The sequence below is a fragment of the Molossus molossus genome, unplaced genomic scaffold, assembly GCF_014108415.1.
Source record: "Molossus molossus isolate mMolMol1 unplaced genomic scaffold, mMolMol1.p scaffold_m16_p_17, whole genome shotgun sequence".
NCBI classification, from domain to species: domain Eukaryota; kingdom Metazoa; phylum Chordata; class Mammalia; order Chiroptera; family Molossidae; genus Molossus; species Molossus molossus.
This window is the reverse complement of record NW_023425352.1, coordinates 18,368,949-18,383,688: the sequence shown is the minus strand read 5'-3', so window position 1 is coordinate 18,383,688 and position 14,740 is coordinate 18,368,949. Positions and strand designations below refer to the sequence as shown.

General features: G+C 44.3%; 1 pseudogene; it reads right to left on the bottom strand.

The window, feature by feature from the left end:
- Nucleotides 1–682: 682 nt before the first annotated feature.
- On the bottom strand, nt 683–8,182 carry LOC118632696 (annotated as a pseudogene).
- Nucleotides 8,183–14,740: the final 6,558 nt, after the last annotated feature.

The window sequence follows — 14,740 nt, the reverse complement described above, 5'->3', positions numbered from 1 at the left end:
ACAGTTCCCCAAACGCTGGATGCTGGTTCTTTAAAGCATAGACTTGGGAGAGTAATCAGTTCAAAAGTATCAGTCACTAAGCACATGACTTTCAGGGAATGTCAGTGTCGGAACTACTGAGGTTCTGTTATACTTAAGGAGTTCGATACTCACTACACAAGTTACTCTAATACAGCCTTCATGTCCAGCTTCAGCACAGACGCTGTCGGGACCCACACACGTCACCTTACCCTTTTCTATGTCAGTGCATGTGGGTTAAAATTTCAACCACCAGCCATGTATCTGTGTCCGGCACCGGAGCCTCTCTGTCGTGTGCACGGCAGGTCGGAGTACCCGCAGGAGAAGTTCTGAACCATGACCCATGGAAGTTGGTGAAGTACTGCACGTCCCTCGCCTCACCGTGGGCCACCTGCAGCAGCCTCCAATACTCTTTCCAGAGCCCACAGCTGGATACAACTCCAGCTGGTCATCACGGAAACTAGCTTAACAACATGCTCTTACTTTTAATATGATACTCCCTATTTACAAAGAACAGCTGTATATATAAACACTGTTATAAAGAACAAGACAAACCAGTAAAACATTAATCAGAGTCTTACTTCATATATACAAGGAAACTAATATCCTAATACCTCGAAATCTTTAAAAGGAGATACCTGAATAAATTCTAGTTCAGGGTTTTTTATAATCTTTTTTTCCTCTTCTTCTTCTTTTCCTTTTGATCTGCTTCTATTTTCAGCTTACCGTCTTCAGCTCCAAGATCTCCCAGTGTTTTGTGCTTTGCTTCTTAATCTTTTCCGTGATGGCAGCCACGTCAACTTTAGTTTTGGTAGAAGCTTCCTCAGGCTGCACTCTCGTTTTCCTTTAGGTGGAATGACAGCTTTTTTCTTTCCTCTTGTCTCCGAGAGCTTGTGCTTGTTTGGCTCTTACCACTTCCATTTTCTGTCCCTTTTTGTGGCTTTTGTGAGTAGTATTCGCCACTCGCCAAGGCTTCATTAGTCCGAGTTCTGGCTGTGGTGGTGAGAATAGTGTGTACTCTTTCTCAGCAGTATTTGCTTTGATTTCTTGGGTTTATTCACATCTATGTGCTTGAACTCTTTTAAGCCACTCGAAGTCCCAGTGGCTGAAACTGCGTTTCCCTGAACCGTGATGTAACAGTTCATTAAGAGTTCCAATGCTTGTTCATCCAACACTTTCTGGACCAGTGGCCAGCGCTCTTTCAAGTAAGCCTCTGCATTTGCGAACAAAGTTGCAAAACTGCCCTCCTTCAAGGGGTCTCTGGGATTGTCCTCTCGGGAAATAGCAGGTCCCTTCCAATCCCAGAAACAGGGAGGATTTCTGATTCATCTCTGTCTTCTACTTCTGGTCACAAAATTCACATTTCTCAGCCGCTGTGGGTGGCCCTTTTAGTTTAGAGGATGCCATCTCCAAATTACTTCTCAGTGTTACCAAGTTTTATACTCTTAGTACAAATCTTATTCTAGTAATGTGTCTCAGGTCTGCCTATTAAAAAAGTTATCATAATCAGAAATGAGCAAAACATTATATTTGCAGGTTACATTACAATACAAAATGCCCATCTGTATCTTTAATGCTGACCCCTATATTTAAAATTATATTTAAACAACTTGAGGTCATTGCTAAATCATTTTACAGCATTTTTAGCAGCTGTAGCATACAAAAGTTGAGAATATTTTCATAATGATTTGTGATTTTATCATCATAAATTTAGGAAGTTTCAAAATATTTTAAGACATTGGATTCACTAATAAATTTTAATGAAACAGAAGACTTTAACAGGTTAAATTAAAACAAAATTGGTTATGTTAAATAGACAGTCTCCAAAACTCAACCAATGTAAAATGATTTTAATTTTACTTTGTTTACTATTCTAAACCTAACTGACCAATATTATGCTAGTAGGTAGAGCACAATTCAGTTTTCAACATCAGATACTCGATTGGAAATTATACAGCTCCTCTCGCATACCCTCTACCCTGCCTTTGCCCACGATAAACACTTACAGGTGCCTTTGACCCAACTCAAGAACCAGTTGTCCACTGGACCCAGCACAGCCACGGGAGTCACGTGAAACCACCATTGTTATTGCACATGACAAGTCTATTCTATCTGTTTCTTCTACCACAGTTTCGGTCTCTGATTATAGTTACCATGGTTTATTCATCACCTGTTCCAAGCATCCTGCTCAGAGCCAGACAACTCATAGACAGTACATTTTTTCAATGATTATATGAGCCCTTCAGAGACATTCATATAGACAAGACAGCTAGTTTGAACACATACCATTAACTTTGCCATGTGTAAACTGTGTCTCCTATATTAAATACTACAAAACTCTGAAAGTCTCAGCTGTATATTTATCCAGGAAAATTTAGATGTTACCCTTTGATTCTCCTATTCTTATATTTGGGTAATCAAAACACAAGTTTATATTCTGCTATTATAAACCTATATGTGTATTATTCTAAAGCATGTGAATTTCTCCTTGATCAAAATTGAATATGGGGCACTTAAGACTCTCATTAGATATGTGTTTCCCAAATGTTGATACTTTCTTTACCTAATATTTAATCCATCCATGGTTTAGGGAAATACCATCTAATTTTTAGGTTTTCTATTTCTCCACTGCATGATGATATAATGTTTTAAGATGATCATTATATAATTTAAAAACTATTCCTTATTTTTGAAGAGTTATAGGCAAAGAGATTGTTACCTATTGAATTTTGTATGGGAATTGATACAATAGTAAATCCAAGAGTACAAATGTTATTGTTAATTTGAAATGCCAATAGTCCAGAATTCGAAATACCTATGACCAGAAGTTGATTTGTAGTTTATCTGTACAAATCTTATATAATAACACACACACACACACACACACACGAGAATTACTGACAATATCAAAATTATATTAGAGTAAGCATGAATAATATAAAACCAAATTATCCCCTTTGAATTTTTTTAAAACCCACATTTTTTTTCTAACTACATAAATAAAACATCTGTGGTAGAATATTAGGGAATGAAAAAATGCCACCTGTGTTCACCTTTGGACAGATTTGACTACTGGTATTTTAGTTTATATCCTTAACACATATTTAGCCGGAGTCCTTTCAGTAGTTCCAGATTTTATTACACACTTTCTTCCCTTTTACTTCTTGTGTTTCGTGCTTTTCAATATGCCACATATTATCAAAGCATTCATGTAACATCTCCAAAAGTTACAGAAGAATATGCAGTAAACTCTGGCATTTCAGTACAGTTGACTGGGCACAATACAAAAACACATAAAATGTTGCTGAAATAGCAAGAGTGATCGTATTAACAACTAACACACTTAATAAACAGGCAATGATCTATAAGGTCAGGGTGCCCAAGAAGACTCCTGGAGAAGATGACGTGAAGTTCTCCTTAGCGATCTACTTGTTGAAAATAGAAAGTAGAAGTAAAAACCATTACTGCAGTCTTCTCAGGGGAAGAAAAGCCTGGACCTGTTGCAAGAAAAGCAAATGATAATCAAAGTCCAATGGTCTGAACATATGAAAACCAACTATCAAATCATTTGTGCCGTAAACATGTATTGAGTCTTTGCTATGACAGCAATGTTGGAGTTGGTACAAGAGGGGGGGAAAGGTACATTTTTCTGTCTTCGTAGATCTCACATTTCTATGGGAGATAAAGATATCTTAGGAAATAGTAACGTGGCCGTGTAATAAAGTCTACGGTCAAAACACACCTGAGCTAGGAAAACGCCAGGTGGCGAGGAATTTGCTCTGCCCAACGACTGGGAGGCGCTTCCTTCACGAAGAGAAAGTAAAGCCACCGATGAAAACATTTCAGAGGCTGGTATTTTGTTGACATTTGTTTCTGTGTGTTTGGCATCCATCCACCCATAAACCAATAACTGCACCCTGCTTTTCCAATAGGAAATGATCTCCCTTCGACTTTCATCTCAAGCTTTGACAAATGAGCTGTGCCGGTCACCTAGGTGCACACCAGGCATCCGATGGAGCCGCTGTTTCAGCGATGGGCCTGGGACCCACGCCAGGGAAATACAGGTGTGGGAAGTACTGGTTGTGCTCAGCTGATGAGATAAATACCTGGGGCTGCATGTACCAACCTAGAATACAGCCCAAGGACACAGCCCAAGAGGAGGACAGAACTGATCTAAAGAAATAGACTACACCCCAATGACATCACTGGAGGTTCTGAAGTGCAGCACTGGGCTCCCCATTAGCTCCGGCGTGACTTATTTGAGAAGGGTGGCATGCAGGAAAGTCTCTTTGGCTTAAGCCCCTGAGTTGGGTTGGGTTCACCAAAGAGCACAGAATGCCGAATGTTACGAGGAGCAGAGAAACGTGCCAATCTCGATGCGGAGGCAAAATGTAAGGAGAGAAGGTTAGCTTCCAATGAGAAAAGACTTTCCTGTCGCAGAGAGAACCTCTGTTTCCAAAGTGCTGGCGCCAGGACCGCCTGGCACGCAGCAGGACGTTCTGCGCTCATGACGCACCGACCAACGACAGTGGGTCTTTATTCCAAACTCCGTGAGCTAAACTGACGCCGTCTGTGCTGATGAAACCCTCTCAGGGACCCTGTGAGCTTCGTTTGTGTTGTTTCAGACCCAGGATGCTTCCCCCTGCAATTCCACCCCTTTCGCTGACGTGCCGGCGTGTTGGAGAAGGATTGGTGTGACCCCTTCGCTGCTGCCTTCGAAATGAAAGCGGCCACGTGATGACTTCTGGGGACCAGGTGCCTGGCGGTGGAGTCGCTGGATGCAACAAACAGGTGGGTTTTCCTTCATCTCCGTCTTCGGGAGGCTATTTGTCTCTTTGTCTCATCACAGAAACTGGAAGGCTGCTTCTTTTCTTAAGGGAAAAAAAAAAAAAGACACTGCTGAGTCAAGATTGGCCTGTTTTGAGTGGCAAGGAGGTGGACATTGTTACTGAACTGGGAAACCTTCGAGATATTAATACAGTTAAAAAAAATGAGTGGGAAAGATAATAAAAGGTATTTGTTGCTGTAAAATGAAATGGCTCCCTTTAACTTGATAATAAATCCTCCTGGGAAGTATACAAGCGCCTTTAGCTATCCATGCAATCTGGTTGGTTCAATTAGACAATTGGTTGTTGTAAAGTAACTACATCAATAGCTCTTTTTAAAAAGGGGCACAGGTACAGGCTGTCGTTGTGGAAGATTGTGGGGACAAGAATTCTGATGTTATTCACTCAAAGGATGGTTTTTCAAAAGGACTAGAGAATAAAGCCTAATTGAGCATAACTAAAAAAAAAATGATATCAGTATCAGTTTCACTAGCACAATCTTAAAAGTGCTCACTGTATATAAGGACTATAAAATAAATTACAGATAAAAAATTCTTACTAACACTAGCAATTGAAGGTATTACAACAATGGATTACTAATTAGCTGTGTAAAACTGGTCATATATTTTCCCCTGGCCAGTTTGGCTCAGCAGTTAGAGCACCGGCCCTTGGACCAATGAGTCACGGGTTCGATTCTGGTCAAGGGCACATACCTCGGTTTGTCCCCGGCCCCGTTCGGATTGTGCGGGAGGTAACCAGTTGATGTGGCTCTATCACATCTATGTTTCTCTCTGTCTCTCTCTCTCCCCCCCTCCCACTCTATCTGAAAATAAATGGAAAAATATCCTCAGGTGAGGAATAAAAAAAAGAAAGAAAAACTGATCATATAGGAATTCACAAGTTTAACTGCTTTTATATGTATTTTTTCTTTGTTTTGGAGTAGGTCTTTCTTTCAGGGGAAATAGGGGTTGTAGCCACAATGAAGGATTTAGTTCAGTCACCCAAAATATAAAGGTCATAATAAGTAGCACCATCCTACAATTAATGTAACCACAAACTATTGTCAGAAGCTGTTACATTTGCTAGGCTACTTGTGGATGTAAGACAAAGCTTTAAAAAAAAAAAAAAAGTGCCTCTTTCCCTAAACAAACCAATAAATTTCCCAGTGACAGAGGATGGAACATGCGGAGGGTTGGCCCTTACTGATATTCTGAGAGGACAGCAAAGCCTGCACTTGTCTTGCACTACTACAGTGATATTAGCAGACCTTTGTTTGGGAAAAACAATTGGCAAGCATTTTGTGGGCAGTCTTTTTATTTTATTTTATTTTATTTTATTTTTTTTCCCTTTATTGATTTTAGAGGGAGAAGGAGAGAGAAATAGAAACAACGATGGGAGAGAACATCAATTGGCCGCCTCCTGCATGCCGCCCCCCCCCCCCCGCCCGGGGATCGGGCCCACAACCTGGGCATGTGTCCTGACTGGGAATCGAACCGGCGACCTCCTGGTGCACAGGTCAATGCTCAACCACTGAGCCACACCAGCTGGGCAGTGAGCAGTCTTGAATTATCTTTAGGGGGTGGGATGGTAAAACATCTGTAACAAAAATAAATTAATAAAAATTGAAAAAATAATAAAAAATAAAATAAAAATCAAACAGAAAGCATAAAAAGGTAGCACTCGGTCAATATTAGAAGGTGGTGTGCGCACGGAACACAGAGCCTGTGCTCGCTCCCCTGCACGGCCCTTGGGACCTGGCAGTGACCCGGCAGGTGTGTGGCTTTCTCCTGGGACAAGGGCTCACCACAGGCGCCCTGTCTCTTGTAATGACACTTCCTAGAAGATGAGCCAAGGAAACTTTCTTACTATACTAGGGCTTGGAGCCCATTGGTGGCTCAGATCATTGTTGTGTCAGCAAAAGAAAGACACCCTTCTTCTGTTCGAATCCAATGCAAAGAGCAACCCAAACCTTTCCCTAATCTTCACTTCAAAAGCATCCCCGCCCCCCAATGTATTTAACGGAGATAATCTAATGTTCGTGTCCATAAACCTCCCTGCTCAGGAACAGCACAAACTTCCACCTTGTCCTCCCAGCCTTCCTGACATGGTTAATGGTTCCCCCAAAGGTAGTACAAGCTCTTCAGCCACCAGGCTTCAGAAAAGGTGGAGTCTTGATTCACGTTTCTCAGTACGCCTTCCTTCTATCTAAAAATGTGCTGACCCTTATCAATTCTACTTGTGTAGTGTCTTTCATGTACTTTTCTAATATTCACAGTCTCATGGCCCACTCTCAGAGCTCCTAACTCACCCGTCTCTTAGTCTCGTCTACTGTGTTACGTACTCGTCACACACTTGAAAGATTGCCAGTTACCCTCAGACCCTGCTCCCAGCCCCTTCGACCTCTCTCATCCCTGCTGTTTCCTGGAGACCTCGGCCAACACTTAGACCATCGCAGACCCACCGTTCCACAGGAAAGTGCAGAGCACGATGCTGACTTTCGTACATTTCCCCGCTGGAATACTTTATGATAGATTGTATGACATCTTCAGATTGTTCGGTCTTTGTTCTCCTTGAGTAAAAAAGAAGTGTTTCAAACATATCAACCATGAAATGAGAAAACAGGAAAAATTAACTAGCTCACTATGAAACACAAAGATCAAAAAGGCAGTAAAAGTCTCCCCTAAAGGAAGACAGGTTGGAAAGCACATCCCTAGGCACACGGAATAGACTAGTGATTTGCTGGGGGACGAGGTTTCCTGCACAGTCGGGTTATGTCCTGACCATCTCCTTGCCCTGACCATATCTTGAGCCATCAGGAATGGAAGAGGCAGTAGGGAATCTCTGCCTGGAAACTCACTCATGGGTTTTGGTTTTCCCATGTATGGAATCACAGGGTTTCTATTTGATTTTGGTTATTTCCCCCATTTCCAACCGCTCTGCTCTGAACACCTCCCACTGAACACAGTCTAATAGAACCCACCACAAACCAACCAGAGCTTCAGCACCAACCATCTCCTCTACATGGCTGCTGCCATCAGGAGCTTCCAGAGTCTCCTTACTTCTTAGCTCGAAGGCTTATCCGAGTGCCGGCTTCCTCTCTCCTGATGAATCCATTGACCGTTCATCTGCTGTACTTCCAGGCACACAGGCCCTGCTTTGCGCCGAGCCTCCTGCGGCTGCGTTGGCGGAGGCGTGAGGTCTAAGCTCGGCGATCTGTGGACAGGCTTGTCAGTGCTCCAGGAGGACATGGGCAGGCTCGTCACCATCTCCTCTGCCGTGTTTCCGAGTTTTGGCATTCTTTCCTTAAAGTCAGTAAATAATGGTAAGTGCACAGTCATCTATAACTTCTTCTAAAGCTATGTTAAACTAGACAAATGAAAAGAAGAAAAGAAAAGAAGAAAAAGGCTGGATAATGATTCCATGTTATTTGCGGAACAATAACAATTCCTGCCAATTACACAGTATTACTCTTGATCAGACAGTAGCTCTGAGAGCTTCACCTGGGTTAGGTCATTTAACCATTACATCTCTACGTAATGAGTACAGTAAAGGAATAACACCACCGTTCCCTCCTCCACCGCTAAATAGATCTTTCCAAATCACCACTCCACGCATAGCACTCACCTCTAAAAACCTTAAATGTTTGTCTATTGATTGATAGCAAGTGCCTAACCTGGATACCAGTGTTACATCTGTTGACTTGAAGCTAACGTCCCTGCATCACCCCCTTCTACTCCACTAGTACAACTCCTACCCCAGGTCCCTAAACACGACCCGTGTTTTCCACTCCCACAGACACGCCCCCCCCCTTCTTTCTCCTTCCAGATCTACAAATACCCACCCAGCCTTTAGCTACCGGTTGTTTTCCTGAAAATTTTCATCAACACCCCCTATCGGTGACCTCTCCATCCTCAGTGGTTAGCAGATGGTGGTACATCTTCTAGCTTAATCGCATTCCCCCTAACAAGGTAGCGATTGTGGTGAAAATGCACTGAAGGCAAGTCTGTGCCATTTTTATCTTCTTCGGAGAGAATGAAATAACATGATGAATCGAAACGATGATAGCAGTGCGTGCCGTAGGGAGACTCCATGGAGGGGAGGTGGCATTAGCTGAGAAGCTGCTGCACTTTCCCCAGGAAGCCGGCGCCACCGCCCCCGCTTGTGAAACGTCGTCCGTGTCAGCAGTGATGAAGGCGCGCCCCGCGACAGTCCGTATGTTTACACGGCGTGTAGTGGCCGTGCAAGCAAGGTTTCGAACCGATTTATTTTTCACTATAACACTAATGCTTTCTTCAGCATCGTTTGCTGTCCGTCAACACATAGCGGTGGGTGCTCATCTATTGAATTACTGAATTCTGGGGCGAAAATCAGGATGAATGGGTGGCTAATCCAAATCCTTACCGTCAGGCCAACTATGGCTTGCTGCCTTGGGTTATTGAAAGGGTTCGGGAACCCAGTTACAATGTGGGGTGGGGGGAGGGGTCCCACACCGAACCACTCTGTGACATTAGCTGCGTGTCCTGGAATTGAACTCAGTTCTAACACTATCCACCTGTAGACTTCAAAAGATTTCACAGACTGAGTGCCTGCTCCACAAGCCCACCCCCAGTGCACACGCACCTCGGGTGCCAGCCCCAAGCCCACCTCGTTGCCTGTGCTTCTTACCAGCGGGTACCGATTGGCGCTTCTAATAATCCCTGCTTCAGGTTCAGTGACTTGGCTAGAGCGGCTCAGAACTCAGAACACATGTCACTTACTAACTAGATCACTGCTTTGTTATAAACGGATATTAACTCAGGAACAGCCAGAGGGAAGACATACACAGGGCGAGGTCAGACAAGGGCCCAGGGGCTGCGGAGCCCCCTCGAGGACAGCACTCGCCCCGTCTCCACGTGTCCACCACCCTGGAAGCTCTAAAACCCTGTGCATGAAGCCCGCATTTCACAGGCACGATGGACGAAATCGCCAGTCGGTAGCCACTGGCCCCGCTTCCTTCCCCAGGGGTCAGAGGGTGAAACCGAAAGTTCCAACCCTCTTTTCCCAGCAATATTTCTCCCGGCAACCCCACGCCATCTGTGTGTGCTCCAAGCCGCTGCGGTAACTCACCAAACGTCGCCTTGCCATCTCATCACCTTGGAAACGTCAAGGGTTATAGGAGCTCTGTGCCAGAAACGAGAAGAAACCAAACATGTGTTTCTTATTATCCATCGCAAGGTCGCAGTTGAGAGGGTTGCTGCACGCAGCCAGACCCGTTCTCTTCCCTGTTGCTTCTGGCTGCTTTCATGGCAGAGCTGCACGGTTGTGACAGCTGAGCAGTGGTGACAACCTAAAACACGTCCCACTGGCCCTTCGCTGAAAAGAAACGGCTGACCTTTAGTCTATGTCAGTGATTCTCAACTGTGGTGCAGATTAGAATCACCTCCCGCCGGGTCCTCCCTAGAGTCTGGTCACATTGCTCTGCCGTGGGAATGTGGGCATCTGTGGGTGTAAGAGCTCAGGTGAGTCTAATGTGTAGACCGGCTGTAGAATCACCGGCCAGGGATTACTTTTACAAATGACCATCAAAGACACTGGATACAAAATTAGAAAATATGACCAAGTCACAATTCTGAATTGTGTGATCGGCCCAGTTGGTAAAGATACTGGCGTGATCTCCTCCATCACTGTCTGAGGCTTGTCAGGCGTCCACACTGGTTTTCGGGCTCCGAGGACATTGCCGTTGGGAGGAGGAGAGAGAAGCCTCATGGGAGGAGCCGGGGTGGTCTAACGCCTACTGGACATCCCGAGACAAAACTGCACTTTCTCTGGGGCACAGACGAGGGTGGTGCAGCAGAAGACTGCGCGCCTTGACCTAGGCTTCACTGTGGAGACGCAGAAGGCCGCTCGGTTAGACACACGGCAGCGCGTCAACTCCAGTGCACTGTGTTGTCCACGATCTCACAAAGGGTTTATACTTTTAGCTGCTGTTGTCATGTGGAGTCATGATACATAATTACTCTTGAGTGTCCCCCCCATGCACCTCCAACCCATATTTACATAGAAAGGTTTACAAACCATGCAGTTTGGAGCTGGGTGTGTGTGTGTGTGTGTGAGAGAGAGAGAGAGGGAGAGAGGGAGAGAGGGAGAGAGGGAGAGAACTCCGTGTGTCCTTTCTGTTGGAGTCTCTGTAAATTATGAAAAGAGGTCCAAAGAGACATCAATCGTGAAGAGGATTCTCTCGAGTTTCTGTGCTCACACAGCTTCTAGAAGATACGGTCAGCAATCCTTCGCACAGGGTGTGGGACACGGAGGACTAGGAAAGAGCTGGAGCAGGGAGCAACCAGGCTCTGGGGTGACTGTCTGGGGTGGTTAGAACGGGTTGCAGAGCCGGAGAGGACTCACGCTCTGAGCTCCCGCCTCTGCCCCTCGCCTCATGGTGGACAGGCGGGCAGTCCTCGGGTCACACGTCTTGGGTCACACGCCCCGGGTCACACGCCCCGGGTCACACGCCTTTGCGCAGCACATCCGCGGAAGAGTTGAACCCTGTGCCACTGCAGAGAAGGGAGGCCCCCTGATGATGGGGAAAATAATGTTAATAGAAGATGTTTCTTCCCCCCGTCCCTGCCCATCTGCATATGAGGAACTTCTGTTGCTCGGAGGTTAGGGGGAAAGAATCTACCCCTTCTTCCCTCTCTTAACGGCTGCTCCTCGTGGAGGTGGAACACGATCCAACTGGTGAGACCACTCCCGTTCTCCAGACATCGGCCCTCGTCCCCTCTTAGGCAGGACTAATATGCTAAAGGCTGAAGGTGCCCCACGAAGCTTGGGATCTTGGCCTTTCTGGGCGTGACAAGGTCGGGGTTGGCCACTGTCTTCTGTCGCCAGGTAAGAGTGTGCTCTGCAGATGGGTCTCCCCACCTGATTCTGGACTTGGAGAGGAGGGCAAGTCTATTAGGAAACCCATTCTAAGTCCACATCCCTGCTCTGCTCTTAAATCAAAATAGGCAGAAATAAGCGGCCCCGTTGGTTTGGAATTTGAGGGGAAATGCAGGTATTAACTAGCCCCTTCAGACCCCAGCCATACTGTTTGGCATATTTACTGTTCTTAGGATTCAAAGCATGGGCTCTTTATAAAACCCTGCGAGGTCGCTGAGATCAGCATCTGTTTGAATATTTCTTTTGAAAGTTTCTGGCTGTCCTTTCCTTATCGGGCTCATATGTCTGTTAAAATCAACTGTGGTTTATTCCTCCCTCTCGTCATCCTTCCGCCACAACTCCATCACATTTGTCTGTTTAGACAACACGCAGAATTACTCCAAACGTTGTTGTAACTTCTCCAACAAGCCTCACCAAGCAGTCTGGTTTGGCGGTCCCTTAGCTAAGCAAAAGGAGTCACAGACGGGTTGGTGTGAACGTGCCTAGATACGGTGAGTAAAAGAAAACGGGTTGTCACTTTAAATAAAAGTTGCTGACTTCCTACCATGTGTGAGGCACTGTGCTCTCGGCTGTCAGAGAGATCGGTCTAGGGGTCAAGTTTAATGGGGCATTGACTTGACCAACTACTGTCCCAGTGTCCGGTGCTGCCCAAGGAAGGCACGTGTGGTACCGTGAAAAGAAGTCCATGCTCATAATCGTATGGCTACAGAGAAGAAATGCAAAAGCAAAAACCATTTGGGCAACATCATGATGGGATCTATTTTTCTTTCCTATTCTTCTTGGCCTTATTTTAAACTAGGACATTCATGGGACTTTATGAAATCTAATTTTTTTCTTCCTCAAATCATTAAATCAGAAACTTACCTGTCATCTAGAACAAAGCAGCTCATTCCTCCTCATGGCAACTAATGATAAAAACAGAAGGAAAAAAAATAAGTAGAAATTCTATTTCAAGTAGAAATATAATAGTAGAAATGGATAAACTTTTAAAAGCCAAAATTTTGTCTCCATTCAACTGACTGTCTTATGGAAGAATGTAGCCCCCCAAATATGAAGAATATGAGCAAGACAGAATTGTTTCCAAATTCTGTTGAACAGTATGAGACAGCCCTGAAGCATCAAGGGCCCTCATGATGTAGTGAGGAAACAGACATGACGGGCCCCACACTCCGCGTTTTGTTACTTCAGTAACGAGGAGCATTTTTCAGAGGTTGGTTCTACATTAAACATACTGGAAGGCACATGGTCATTATTTTAAGAACATCATGAGTTAATCTTGACCTTGGCTTCCTTTAGACATTACAAGTCACACAACTTTAAAATCTGCCAGTTGAACCTGCACCAAGAGGTCGCCAGTTCCATTCCCGGTCAGGGCACATGCCCAGGCTGTGGGCTGGATCCCCAGTGGGGGGCGTGCAGGAGGCGGCCAACCATTCTCTCTCTTCGGTGTTTCTCTCTCTCTCTTCCTCTCCCTTCTTCTCTCTCTAATATCAATAAAGAAAAAAATATTAAAATCTGCCAGTTGAGCTCTGGCCGGTTTTGCTCAGTGGTTAGAGAGTCAGCCTGCGGTCTAGAGAGACCCAGGTTCAGTTCCCGCTAAGGGCATGTACCTCGGATGCAGATTGTCCCCGGCCCTGGTTGGTAGTGTGAGTGGCAGCCACTCAATGTGTCCCTGTCATGTCGATGTTTCTCTCTCTCTCTCTCTCTTCCTCTCTCTCCCTCCCACTCTATCTGAACAATAAAATGGAAAAATGTCCTCAGGTGAGGATTAAAAAAAAAAAAAAAATCTGCCAGTTGAAGTGCAAATTGTATCTCATATGTTTTATTTTTTAAAAAGCCTCAAAGTATTCTTCTTGAAAGAATGTATTCACATCTCATGGTCTGTAGAGACAGCATGAAATCTGGGAGAAGTCTACTCAATTTGGGGTTGAGAGTATTTCAAGGAACATTGCGATTTTTACTAACTTAGTCATAAGTAGGGCCCTGATTTTTAAAGTGAGCTAGAAGGTAGCTGTCAATTCCATAGGCCCATAGTATGTTGACATGTTAACAATAAATTAATGAAAATTTTGTACTCGCGGTGGTTGTTTCCATATATATTATATTTCTGTACATGCATAAAACTTTTAAAAATCCAGGTCTGAAATCAGATTTACCTTGTCTAAGAGTACACAAAAAGGCAGGAGAAGGCATTCAAAATCCTAACCCTGCTATTCCTCAGCCGAATGTCTCTGGAAATGTTACTTATCTTCTCTGAAGATTTCTCACCCATAAAATAAGGATAATACTACCTACCTTTACAAGTTACCCTAACGGAATACAGAAATTTTGCAGTATTTGTTTTTCCTTCTCCAAACAACCCAAATCAACCTGATTCTAGCAATGATTCACATGGTCTTCACCTTCCTAATTACTCTTCTTTGACGTGTATTAGTCCTTACCAAAAAAAGGTAAGTTTGCTGAAAGGTATTTGGACCCTGAAAAAAAAATACTAGGAACAAAATGATTCCTGGTTCTCCGCTGAGTTCAGGTGTTAGGCCGGAAGTGTGAGTTTCAGCACTGGTGTGGGAATGGTTAATCGCTGCAGGAAAAGCTGCTGGCCTCCAAATATATTATCATTCACCTACGTGAATGATTTCCTCCTGTTTGTTAGAGAACAGTGCCTGCCCGAAATGCTGCAGTATCATAAAATCATCCTGCAGTAATACATTCTGAGTGAAGGGTGGATATATCAGTCAGACAAGATTCTCAGGCCATAAGGTTTCCGTAATCAAGTCAAGTAATCAATGAGTTTTATAGCTCATAATGGATGAATTCATCTTTCACTTAAATAACCTGAGTAGCTAAAAGCTTTTGGTAATTTTCTCATTATAAAATTCAGTTGTTTAAAGACAAACTGTTTTCTAACACGGACCGAGCATTTTCTGTAAATCACAGTTCTGGCACGTGGCTCTTCCATCCCCGTAGAAATATCTTCCTTT